The sequence below is a fragment of the Pogona vitticeps genome, chromosome 3 (genome assembly GCF_051106095.1).
Source record: "Pogona vitticeps strain Pit_001003342236 chromosome 3, PviZW2.1, whole genome shotgun sequence".
Taxonomy (NCBI): domain Eukaryota; kingdom Metazoa; phylum Chordata; class Lepidosauria; order Squamata; family Agamidae; genus Pogona; species Pogona vitticeps.
This window is the reverse complement of record NC_135785.1, coordinates 66575001-66587530: the sequence shown is the minus strand read 5'-3', so window position 1 is coordinate 66587530 and position 12530 is coordinate 66575001. Positions and strand designations below refer to the sequence as shown.

Genomic DNA, 12530 nt, shown 5'->3' with positions numbered 1-12530 from the left:
TTTTACAGAGAAGCTTTGGGCTATGAAGTTAGTTAGGAGAAGTTAGTTCTGTATTACTCTGTAACAGCTTTTAAACCCTGTTTTACAGAGAAGCTTTGGGCTATGAAGTTAGTTAGGAGATGACCAGAAAGGAGATGGAGGAGGGAGCCGTCAGATGTCAATTTCACTGCATTATGTAAGCTGACCAGGAAATATACGAATGCTATTAAAATGGAGGGGAGAAGGCTTTTAATATTAATATTATTATTGAGGTGGTAAACCAGCAGGCGGGGCTCTGCAGCCTCAATGATCCTGGCCACCACAAGCCTCGATTTGGTGATTTCATCAGTGAACATTTTTAGATCAAAAATTGAGGCCATCCGATGGGACCTAGACTCCTCTGACAGTTCAGTGAGACTGTTCTGGGATTGCTGGTGCACTGTCTACCCTGATTCATTTGGATTGGTTTCAGTCAGTAACATCTACAGATGTGGCCAGAACTCAGGGGTGTTGCAAACCCACCAACTCTGTGTTTGATCCTTGCCCAGCATGACTTTTGAAATTGGCCAATAGGGTTGCTGTGGGTCGGACAGCTAGTGCTTAGCTGGTTCCAATCCTTTCTTGAGGGTCATGTCAAAAGAGTTCAGCATGGGGAAAAATTGTCAGCCCCTTGGACCCTGAATTGTGAAGTGCCACATGGGTTGTCTAGCTCCCCAATGCTCTTTAATATCTATGTGAGTCTGCTGAGAGAGTTCATCTAAAGATTTGAAGTCCATTTTCATCAACATGCTAATGATACACAACTCTGTATTCGCGAAGGCTTTCACGGCCGGGGTCTAATGGTTGTTGTGGATTTTTCAGGCTCTTTGGCCATGTTCTGAAGGTTGTTCTTTCTAACGTTTCGCCAGTCTCTGTGGCCGGCATCTACAGAGGACAGAGTGCTATCCTCTGAAGATGCCGGCCACAGAGACTGGCAAAATGTTAGTAGAAGGTAAGGTTAAGTAGAAGGTAAGGTTTCCTGTGTATGGAGACCTTTAGCGGAGGGACCATACAAATCATCCTAGCTTCATCTTGCACATAGACTTCAGAACATGGCCAAAGAGCCCAAAAAAACCCACAACAACCATTATTCACTGACTTTCATTGGAAAAAAAAAACAACTTTAACATTTTCTTTTGGGGGCTTTTATTACACATACACATGAATTTTGATGACTTCGTAGATGTCTCAGAGGGACTCCCACCAAGATCTACCTGTGTCACTCGCGCGAGTCAGGAGGTGAGACTGAGGAGCCTAATGCCGAGGGAGGCCCGGAAGGAAAAGACAAGAAATCGGGCCTTCTCGGCGGTGGCTCCTCGCCTCTGGAACAACTTACCTCCTGTGATTCGCGGGTCTCCCCCGCTGGGTATCTTCAAGAAGCAATTAAAGACATGGTTGTTCCGGCAGGCCTTTCCATCATACACCTCTTGACTCCCCTCTTCTCTTTCTTTTTGTTTGTCTTACGTATTATGTGATTTAATGTAGTGTTTTTATCTCTTAGAATTGTCTATTTACATTGTCTTGCATTATTTTTATGGTTGTTAGCCGCCTAGAGTGGTCCTCTCGGACCAGATAGGCGGGCTATAAATCAAATAAATAAATAAATAAATAAATAAATAAATAAATAAATAAATAAATAAATAAATAAATAAATAAATAAATAAATAAATAAAACCTGATAAATTGCAGACCAGGAAAGAGGTTGCACCAATCATTTTTAATGTTTGCCTCAAAAAAGAGGTCACAACATATTTTATACACATATATAAAATGGAGAGATGTGGTAGTTCAATTCCAAAAGTATTGATCCTCCCAATTTTGAGACATAAAGGTCCAGTGGTTTCTGCCTTCTTTTGGAGTACAGTGACTTGGTGAGTGCAGGGCCTACCCTGATGAGTCTATGTCTGCATATTTTCATTTGTAACCACTGAGAAATGGCCAGAAAAACTGGATTCAGAATTTAGCTATCTGTGTTTCATTTTAATATACAAATTTTCAAGTACTCCTGAGACAGACAAATCAATGATGCCCTAAGTAGAAGGTAAGGTTTCCTGTGTATGGAGACCTTTAGCGGAGGGACCATACAAATCATCCTAGCTTCATCTTGCACATAGACTGCTAGCTTGTAGTTTTTCTCTAATAACATTATTTTTCAAATATTTTCCATGGGAGACTGAATCCCGTATTGGGGTTTTATTTCATTGTAGGGAAGTACAACTAATCTTTTGAGGTACAGTAGAGATGCAGTAGTCACTGCCTGGGAACAGATAGGTTATATTGCTAAAGTACCTTTTCATGGAGACTTTACTCTCAGGCAGTTACATATTGTAGAAATAAGAATAAATATATGGGAAGTAGGTAATTAGCTTTTTATAGAGTAGTGGTTCTCAATCCTGGGGTTTATACTTGTCTTACACTATAATTGTCAGAAACCCTGAAAAATAATGCATTAGTAAATGTTTTAACCAAGGCTTCAGAGTGTTGCAATTTAATTCCATGTACACTCCCAAGGTTAGGCTATCTATTATAAGCCTACCCTTTGCAGAAAATCCATTAAATGGATGTTTAAATTAATGTGCTATCAATGCAAATTTAACAATTTTAAATGTTGAAACCAACAAATTAATTCCCCAATTTCTTATGCTCAGCTTTAACTAATTGCTTTTTAAAACTAACTCTCCAAACTCTGGGGAGTGGTACATCTGTATGAGGGAGTGTGGAGGGCAAGGCTAGTCCTGCATATCCCTGTTGGCTCCTTTATGTGCTTAATGCTCTTCAGAACTGAACGCCGACAACTCTGTTCAGAGTGATGATATGCCTTGCAAGGAGAGATTGCTAGCATGCAAAATTGGTCTGGCTACATATGTTCTTACCAAGCCCTTCATGGATATAATAAAGCAAAAGCAAAGCGGGCTGCTTATATACCACCCCATACAGTGGTGCCTCGTATAATGAGTGCACCGTTGAACGATGAATCCGCATTGCGATGCGGATTTCCCCATCGCTAATGCGAGGGCATGCTCGCATTACGATGGGGGAACAACTGTTCAGCGGTTCCAAAATGGCCGCTGGAACACAAAAAATGGGTGCCGGTACACCTACGATGGCCGCCGGGACTCTCAAAATGGCCGCCGGTACAACCAAGATGGCCACCAGAACACAAAAAATGGCTGCCGGTACACCCAAGATGGCCACCAGAACACAAAAAATGGGCGCTGGTACACTCAAAATGGCCTCTGGGACACTCAAAATGGCCGACGGTACACCTAAGGTGGCTGCCGGAACAAGGGAAAACATCGGAGAATGGTGAGTTTTGGGCCCATTTGGTTTTTTGGATCCGTTTTACGATGTTTTCCCATAGCAAAAGTTAATCTGGAATGGATTAACCTCGCTATGCGGGGCACCACTTGTGCTTCAAGCACTCTCTGGGTAGTTTACAAGTTAATTATGCAGGCTACACATAATGAACACCTGAAGTGGGATAAAGTATATATGAGGAACACATGACTTTTGGGTTGTTGTGAATTTTACTTTTCAGCATCCTACACCAATAGTTTCCAACCTTGGGTCCCCAGATGTCCTTGGACTACAACCCCCAGAAATACTGGCCAGCACAGCTGGTGGTAAAGGCTTCTGGGTGTTTTAGTCCAAGAACATCTGGGGCTCCAAGTTTGGGAACCTCTGTCCTACACCACTGGCTATGTTGCCTAAGTCTGATGGGACAACTCTGATAACGTCTGAAGGCCCATATATTCCCAACACCTGGGCTATCTGTGGTTCAGCTAGGACAAAGATCAGAATAAGGAAGATAATAGCTCTACTCCTTAGGACCAGAGAAGGTTTTTCTTTTACAAATGAACTCTGGCCAGACTTCCTGCAATTTCTCCTTCCTCATCTGTTATAATCAATAGCATTTGACACCTGTTCTCAGGCTACTTTCATGTCTGAATTTCTCTACAGTACCTGCCTCATTTATATACTGTGTAGTATGGCTGCCTCGGGCAACTTCAAATTGCACACTCAGTCATGCAGGCAGTTTGTGTAGTTTGTCACTGAGAAAATCTGTGGTTTTCTTCCTACATGTCTTTCTCCTTTGCTTAACTCGTTTTGATCTTAATCTCTTTTATGGGCTATTTCTTCATCTACTTTTAAAACAGGTGCATTTGCTGGTTACAAACATGTTGGAAAGCATTGTGCAAGGGGAAACTTTTACTTATCAAATGAATTCGGAAGCACTTCCAATCTTCATGCTTCGCACACTTTGCAAACGGTCTAGAAGAGGTGAATGTTAGAAAATATCAAATTCAATTAATATCACTCAGGAAAAAGGTAGAATTCAAAGTGTTGTCAAATACTTCTGATCTGCACAGAGTTCCATTTTCAGTGGAGTCTGACAGTTGTGCTTTTTCTCCATCATCTTCACCTTGAGGCTGTGTCAAAAAAATCATCTAGTGAGCTCTCTGTGGGTCAGGCTAGATGTTGTGGAGAATACATATTCACTGCAATTAGCTCACTCTGTCTTGCACAACACAATTTCCTCAGAGGCACATGGCTTGGAAAACTGACTTGAAAATGAAACCTGTGTTTACCTTCCAGTAATCATAAAACAAAGCACAATGGAACGAAAGATAAGGAGGTGAGGAAACACATGCAGCAGGGAAAATGTTTTTCACGACTGAAGAAAGCATTTATTCTAAATACAATTTGAATGTATTGCCTAATTTCAACCTTGGGGGTGAATATACTACATATAAAAGAGGCTTCTCGCCTATGGATTGATGCCAGTTCTGGTCACAGTTGCATTCAGAACATATCGGCAATGCTTCCTATTCAGGGCTAGCTTTTAACATGGAAATTTTTTTGTCTTGCTCTAAAGCTAACAGAATGAACAGTCTAAAGCGTGCTGCTTGCTGCTTATATACCTCCCCATAGCACTTCAAGCACTCTCTGGGCGGTTTACAAGTTAATTATGCAGGCTACACATTGCCTCCCCAGTGAGCTGGGTACTCATTTTACCAACCCCGGAAGGATAGAAGGCTGAGTCAACCTTGAGCTGGCTACCTGGGATTGAACCCCAGGTCGTGAGCACACTTCTGGCTGCAATACAGCGGTTTAACCACTGCGCCACGAGTCTAGTGGAGGAATGGGGTAGAAAATGTGTGGACCCACATTTTTATACCTTTCTGCATCTCTCTCTCTCTCTCTCTCTCTCTCTTACATTCATCAACCACCATAATGCACTCAACATGGTTTACATTTTAGACACTGGAATACGTATTAGAAAAGGAAAAAAGTTGGTGGGATAGAAGAGAAGAAGAAAGAAAATTCAGATGCCATTTCTGAATAGATAGATGGTCACATCATTGTTAGAAGCTTAGTGGAATGTCCATGGAGGGAGAGATTTCTAGTAGGAGCAGGAGCCAAAAGGCAGTTAGCCCCAGTCAGCTGGCCCAGCCAGGCCTCACTGTCTCACTTCCTGGCTAGAACAAGAGATAGGACTGTTGTGTTATTTCTGGAGCTTACCAAAATCATCAGCCATATGTTTCATTTCTCTGTTTCTTCTGTGAACAAGAAGCATGAAAAAGGGAAAGCACAGGCAAATGATGCTTCTCAAAGCTGTCAACAAGGTTCTTGTAGGAACAGTAAATACTAGTAAAAGTAAATAAAGTGAGGAAATTGGGTTTGTCAGGAACACTACAACACTAACGGGGCAGTACAGAAATGGAACAAACGAACATGTGTATGTATGCTTGTATGTTTCAGAGGGAGCTAAATCAGGTGTAAGATAAGTCCTCATTCCTGTATTCCTCCCTGGCCTACCCAAGTTTAAGCTAATCCAATATGGGTTAAAAGGACAACGGGGTTTAAAAGGACACCAGATAAAAATGCATGGCATGATGTTTATACATCTTTACCATGGTATATATTTTTCATTTCAGGCAGCAGCAGCAATGCTTGAAGCTTTGTATCTACTTTATATTAATAACTAGTAGTTGTGCAAGTAACTGTCTTTGTTTTTTTAGCTTGCAAACATGAAAAGACAGTGTGAATCAGTCATTTTAAATTAAATATTGGAAAACAATTATATTTTGACAGTTTAATTGCATCTTCCCCCCAACATGGCATTCGGAACAAGATACCACATGTATTTAGCATGCTGATTATGTATGTAGATTGTTTTGCAAATTAAGAAAATATCCCTAAAAGAGATAAAATAATTGGTTGACTAAATTGTTGTTTCTTAAGGGAACAATATTAAGAAATAGATGTTGAATGTCTATATCCATAGTAATTAGCTTTTAAATCACTGCTTAAAGGTTTTAGATTTTTAAGCCGCAATCTTATACAGACTTACCTGTGAGTAAATACTATTGAATTATGACTTACTTCAGAATAGATATACCTAGGACTGATAACTTTCACATTTCTGACATTTTTTTTCTGCCAGCTATTTATATTCCCTTATTATGAATTAATTCGCTAAAACTTCGTTAATGTGGAAATCCTAAACAAGTCAGTCTCAAAACAGAGAGCCAGGGCAGTGTAATGTTGGGCTAAGACTCAAGAGACATGGGTTCAAATCCGTGCCTTAAGTATCCCAGATATCTTGGGGAACTCTTGGGGAGCATCTACACACTTCTTTCCTATGAAAAGAAAAGATATGGCAGGGAGCAGTCAGGTTATTGATGGTGCCCTGACCGAAATCCCTTGAGACATCACCCAGTCATTTGATATACTACATAACATAGAAAAAAAGGTGGATGCTTATAGGAGTCTAGAAGACAATTCCCAAGGACCAAGCAGGAGTCCTAAATTATGTCTGCAAATACCACAGAGGTTAAGAGCAGAACCATTGTAATATCACAACTCTTGCATGCAGTCCACTTCTCCAGAAACTAAATGATGTGGCAATCATGAGATGTAATAACTTATTTTGGCACTAAAACTATTTGTGTGACTGTTGACTTAATAAGTTCCCATTATTCAATGGATCTACTCTAGTTGGAATTAACAGATGGATTTAGCCGTCTGTTCCACTATGTTTGCTATGAAATATGAGACACCTTTTGTTTCATTTTAGATTTTATTATTTATATACTCAGCCAGTGGGGATGGGCCCACCAATTGTATGGAGCTGACATGCTGTAACCCAGGTGTTGGGTTTACAGTTCATGACCTCCTGTTTTTCTTCCCACATTTCATCTGAATTGTACGTGATTTCATTTCTCACCTTGGTTCAGACAGCAGCTTCTATGAATGATCTGAATCCACACATTGAGTTGTTCATGCTGTCTGGCCCCTGTCAAAAAGTAAGCAAGTTGTCTTTGGGCAAAAGGAATGTAGAATCTGAGAGTCCATATTCTTCCACTGAACTGAGTTTTCAGAATAGCTCATAAAATAATAGCATAATATAGCTATGTATATCACTTAATTGTTTAATAATTCTAATATTGAACATACATGTAGCTGGAATAGTTCAATAGGCTGGAGCAACTGGTTGTGGAGCCAGGGTCCTGATGTCTGGATCCCCATGGAGTCTCTCAGGAGATAGATGAGGCCAAATCACCTGAAGCTTATGTGGCTCATAAAATTATGCGCTCTGTCATCTATGCACCCTTGTGCAAATTCCATGGTCCTAAGATACCATCAGAAGGAATGACTGGCAAATCATTTCTGAGCACTTTATGGCTGGAAAGCATTTCAAGTGGTTTCTAGTCATTGCTGCTTTCTGCCAGTAAGATGGTGTCATCTGCATAAATTATTGATTTTCACTCCTTCATTGGAATCTACTCTGGCTTTCCGTATGATATGTTAAGCACACAGATTGAATGGAAAAGGGGATAAAATGTACCCTTTTCTCACCCTTTTGCCTGTAGGAAACTATCTGGTTTTTCTATACTGTTTCTCCTAAGGGTAGCTTCTTGTCCACATTACAACTTACACAACAGGGCAATCAAGTGCTGAGGTGCACCCATTTCTTTCGGAACAACACATACTTTCTCACAATCCATACGATCAAAGGGTTTGCTGTAGTCTACAAAGCATAGAGTGTATCTCCACTGTCTTTGGTGTTTCACAATTTTTGTATTTCCTGTACTTTTGAGGTTGGCTATTGATGGATCTCCTATAAGGTATGTATTTCTCTGTTGTTCATTCAGAAGTATAATGTCTAAGGTAAAGGTAAAGGTTCACGTTGACATTTAGTCCAGTTGTGTCCAGCTCTAGGGGGTGGTGCTCATTCCCGTTTCCAAGGCATAGAGCCAGCGTTTATCCATAGACAGTTTCCGTGGTCATGTGGCCAGTGCAACTAGACATGGAACACCGTTACCTTCCCACCATGGTGGTACTTCGTATTTATCTACTTGCATTTTTTAAACATGCTTTTGAACTGCTAGGTTGGCAGGAGCTGGGACAAGTGATGGGAGCTCACTCCGTCGCGTGGATTCGATCTTACGACTCCTGGTCTTCTGACCTTGCAGCACAGAGGCTTCTGTGGTTTAACCTGCAGCGCCATCAAGTCCCTCCAAGTATAATGTCTAGCCTATTAAAAAATGTTTTAGCTGTGAGAACTTGCTTGTCCCATAAGGTATCTTAATGCAGCCCCTCTGTTGACCTGTTATGATGCAGCTGCATTTGAAAAAACTGTAAATGTTTGCAGAAATAATTGATGTAAATCCATTGCAAACTGTAGGTAAACAGGTGATAATTTGGTAACTTTTAGGATCAGAACAATAGCCAGATTTATAAAGGAGATAGGTAATTTCTTATGTGAATAATTCTGGAGTGAAGATTAGGATGGTTACTCACATCTTTTCCTCCATATCATACATTTTAGCTACTTTTAGTTTTAGAAAATGAAGCTGCAATATTGTACTGGGACAAACAAGTTGTAATGGATAAAGAAATTGATTTTTAATAAGGTAGATGTTATACTTCTTTATAGAACCTGGAGTTCGTTCCCTCAATAACGAACCTCAAAAGCATAGAAAGTAGGAAAAATGCAAAGTACCAAACATTTAAGGCAAAACATTTCAAAGAATATGGAGGGAAGATAAATTTACTCTTTTTTCTTAGTAAAGCAGATAAGTATACCATGGTGCTTCACTGTCAATAAGGGAAAGCATAACCAATACAATCGCCCCTGCAGTTTCCCAGACTTGCCTCAAGAAGGGGTTTGGGAGGCTATGTCTGGTTTGAATCTGGCACAGCAAATCTCCCCCCCCCCGAGTCATTTAGAGTGACATTCTTAACAGTAGTGATATGAAGAACAGAAAAATTTGGAGGACGAAGAGAAAATCCTTCCATGCTTAATCCTTGGCTGGCATGAGCCTGGCAGAATTGGGATTTGGCACTTCTTCCGCCATCTTTTTCTGCCATGTTTAAGACTACTGTTTCCATCAGTCACAGCTAGCATGGCCGGTGGTTGGGTTCAAAATATCCAAAGGGCACTATGTTAAGGAAGGCTGCCTTAGAGGCATTCTAGACTAATGGAAAATTGAAGAGGGTCCAGTTTGAGCCAGACATCATCCACTCAAAAACCATTCGTCAGAAGAAACCTCTGGTACTTATTTGTTTTATTCGTAAGTGAGAGGGACTTATTTGTCTCTGGAAGCAGCAGAGGGATTCTTGGAAGCAGCCATTTCCCCCAGAATGTACTGGAAAACTGTGCTGAGGCAATTTGGGAGAACGATGATGGTTGCCAAGAACAACCACCAATCTCCTCTGCTGCCACCACAATAGAGCACAGGAAGTACAAGCTGTTCCCTCCCCCCAAAAAAGAGGAAATCCCTTTGCCATAGAAGTAAAAAATTGGCCAATGAAGGAAATGTGAAGTGATGATCATTTCAATGAATGAGGCAGTCACATATGAGAAAAGATGTAATCCCCAAATAATAAAATTTTACCCCTTTTGCTGTTCTCTGTGCTTCAGACGCTGTCTGTCTTTCTTTAATTTAAGGTGTTGCATGCACATTTACTCCATTTAAATTAATTAATTCTTTTTCTTTTTCTTTTTTTAAACAAGCACAATCAATTTTGAAATAGTTGAAAAATTGCTCCAGGGAGGGGGAGGGGCAGGTAATTCCATGAGCGAAGGAACTGGTTCCAGCCAATCAGAGCTGTGCACAGCCAATTGCTGTAAACACAGAGAATCAATTTCCCCTGAGCTCGATCTGGGAAAGAAGATTGAACATTTGAAGAAAAGGCATTGAGTGGGTTTCACAGCAGGCTCACTGCTCAAATTAGGTATGTCTGTCCACACCTTTTTATAAGATAACAAAACCAGAAACAGTTCTTTCATAGCATGAAAACCCAGGACTTTGTTCCCATTTGATATCACTCTAGTATATTCCAAATATATCACTTCAGTATTTTTAAGCTTTGCAATATTGTGACATGTATGATTTTTAAAAAAATCTAGTTCCTTCTAGCACACAGAAATTTCCTCAGAAATTTTCTATGCAGCGTTCACAAGGGAATTTGCAATCATTTAAAATTGATTTGTGACTGTAATTTGTAGCTCATAAATCATTATTCAATATTTAAAATAACTAGCATTTGGGTCATCAAGTGTATGTTTATATTTTATTGTCTACTTAAACTGCTAAAATAACAAATTGTAAGGTCACACTAAGGACAAAGAGTGAAGTAATGATTTTAAAAATGGCAAATTACAAAAGCAAGCTAATTATTTGAAAAGCAGGCAAAGACTCAGTATCTCACAGGCTGTAATCTCCAAAAGGCTTAAATCAACACACTTGCATTTCAGTTAACTTAGTCCAGCTTACTTCAATAGGACCAAACTCGTCTGCTTGGAAGAACAAACACAGAAGCAGTTTGTAGATTATACTGGAAGTAGGCAAGCTGAAATCCAAGTGCCTGCTATGCCACTATTATGGTATCAATCCAAATTCATTATCTATGGCAATTTTGCTTATTTGAATGCCTGCTTAATTGAATATTCTCAGTGTCCTCCAAGATATATTAGTTATAACCCCGATATTGACAACACTATAATAATAGCTCTACAACTGGCATATTCTTGCACTGGAGGACAGTGATTCTAAAAGAAGGATATTATTTATTTATTTATTTATTTATTTATTTATTTATTTATTTATTTATTTATTTATTTATTTATTTCTATGCCACCTCTCTCCTCATAGATGATCCAAGGTGGCTCATAACAATTAAACTCATACAGTATTAAGTTAAAACTACTATAAAACTATATATTTTTTAAAAAAAACATTAAACATTGATAAAAAATAAAAAAAAATTGGGAACATTTTAAAAATATATAAATTTCAAAAGAGAGAGTTCTCTAGGGACCTATTATTTAAAAGCCTTCCTGAAAAGGAAGGTCTTTGCCTGATGATGGAAGGAACCAAGGCACACGTTCTCTGGTTTCCAAATGTTCCATTATTTGTCATCAAGTCAATTCGGAGTTATGGTGACCCTTTCCAGGGCTTTCTAGTTATGGCGTACTCAGAAGCAATTCACCACTCCCTTCTTCTGAGAGTGCTGTGAGGCTGTGTGGCACGCAGCGTGCCCAAGGCTACCCAGACTGACTCATTTCCAGAGAAACATCATGGGGAATCAAATTCCCAGCCTCTAGCTTAGCAGTCACATATTGAACTCATTGAGCTATCCAGCTTTTGGAATCTTATATTGCATAGAATTCAAAATCACTCTTTCAATAAAGTCACTGCAAATAAACAGCAGAGTTGCACTAGTCATGCTTAAAGTCAATCCATTCACATCAATGGAGTGTAAAAGTTACTGAATAACTTATGTCCCAGTGATTTCAGTGGGCTGACTCTAAGTGTGACTAAAGGCCAAGCCATAGTATTTATTCAGCTTTCTTTGTACCACTGATATGGGTCCACAAGACACAAGACTGAAATTAGTACCACTAGAGTCAAAACGGAATAAAAATCCTGACTTTCTGGTTTGTTTGGTGGAGTATTTCTGTTCTGCTCTGGTTCCATTTGCTTCAGTGCATGATCTGCTCATGTGGCTATTGGTACCACACTAATAGGTGCTGATCTGAGTTCATTGTGGGTGGGATTTGGTGAAAGAAAGTCCACATTCTATTAAAAAAATAAGGAAAGGAATTAAAAAATTGCTGCTCCAACTCCATTCCTCCAGGCCTTACTTCTACTCCTTTATAATTTTATTGGGATATCAGTTGCTTTTGTGCTCTGCCTCTTAATTTTTTTAAATATTATAACTTTTGTGATATAGTGTAAAAGGGAATGCTAAAAATGAAATAATTAAAATGAGAAAGCACTGTAGCAAAAGTGTGAAGATTTGAAAACAGAGGGCAGGTAAAACAAGGAGGAAAGTAAAGAAAGGGCGAAGTGGCCCATGTGTGGACACCACCAATATTAGGAGGATCTCTTCAGATCTGCAGGGGGAAAAGTGGCAGAAAGGCCAAGAGCAACTCCGGAATGACTGGGGACCCCACCGCCCAAAAGTGTGGACAAACCCTTAAAATCTGTCACACATTT

General features: G+C 39.7%; 1 long non-coding RNA gene across 1 annotated transcript in view; it reads right to left on the bottom strand.

Moving 5' to 3' along the window:
- Positions 1 to 7083: 7083 nt before the first annotated feature.
- The window catches only part of LOC144587924 (uncharacterized), a 7370-nt gene continuing 1923 nt past the window's right edge, over positions 7084 to 12530 (bottom strand). Inside the window, exons 1-2 of the long non-coding RNA XR_013543181.1 lie at positions 9924 to 12530; positions 7084 to 7318 (exon numbers count right to left, since the gene is read on the bottom strand). The exon at positions 9924 to 12530 is cut by the window's right edge and continues 1923 nt beyond it. This is a non-coding gene — a long non-coding RNA (uncharacterized LOC144587924). The remainder of the gene's footprint in view (positions 7319 to 9923) is intronic.